We start from the raw sequence: 1029 nt of genomic DNA, 5'->3' as shown, positions 1-1029 counted from the left end.
GAGAACCCTGAAATGCAAGGACTAGAATTAGGGCTTTTGTAGATGATAAAAAAAAAAAAAAAAAAAAAACTTCAGAACTCTCTCTCTCCTCCATGCAATGATCACACGTGTCACTCAAACGTTTCTTTGCCTGCCACGCGTGATGAGAGAGAAAAGGGCAATGGTAAATTCGCTCCCATGTAGGATAATTCGCACCCACTTCAAATGAGGGTATGTTGTAGACTTTAACGCTTTTTAACATAAGTTTAGTTCCAGGGGTGCGAATTATCCTACAGCAGGTGCGAATTTAAGAACTCTCTCTTTCTCTCTAAAATATATTTTCTGTTACAAGAGGACGAGAGACAAGTTGCACGGAACTCTTCGGGAAAAGAAAGAATTGTGTCCATATTAGATAGGACAATCCTACGTGTCCTTTCAGAATAACTTTTTTTTATGTGGGTCCACCTTTTTTACATACTAACCCTTTGATTTAGCGCGTAAAGTTTTCTAACCGTTGGATTTTGAGAGGTGGGTACTTTTTTTTGTGGCTAGGGTTTTTGTAGAGTTATTTAGATAGGACTGCGTGAAACCAGGGGACATGATAAAGACTCTTTTTATTGTTAAAGACACACCCCTTTTCTTTATTTTATTGTTAAATAGTGGCGGGGACCAACTAGAAAATGTACTAATGATAAGTATTATAATAAAAAGTGTCTTAGAATGGGTTGTCTTGGGTTCTTAATTTATGAAGAAGGGAAACACTTTCTGGGTTAATTTTTTAGATAAATACCATCTCCACCTGCTACCAAAAGATGGTCCCCGGTCATCGGAAAACATATCTAGATTGAGTTTTAGTAGGGGTGCACCTTGGTTCGGGTTGGGTTGAGCTTTTGCGTAAAAATGAATTGGAATCAACCCTAACCCAACTCAATTTTAAGGTAAAAGCTCAACCTGAATTCCCAAAAATCGACCTGAGTTGCACCCCTAAGTTTTAGATCTGTTTTATGGTGACTAGGGCCATCTATTGCCATCCAAACTTTCATCCTAAGA

The sequence above is a fragment of the Tasmannia lanceolata genome, unplaced genomic scaffold (genome assembly GCF_043159265.1).
Source record: "Tasmannia lanceolata isolate RefF3 unplaced genomic scaffold, GAP_Taslan_0.1 ptg000023l, whole genome shotgun sequence".
Lineage (NCBI taxonomy): Eukaryota > Viridiplantae > Streptophyta > Magnoliopsida > Canellales > Winteraceae > Tasmannia > Tasmannia lanceolata.
This window is presented reverse-complemented; position numbering follows the sequence as displayed.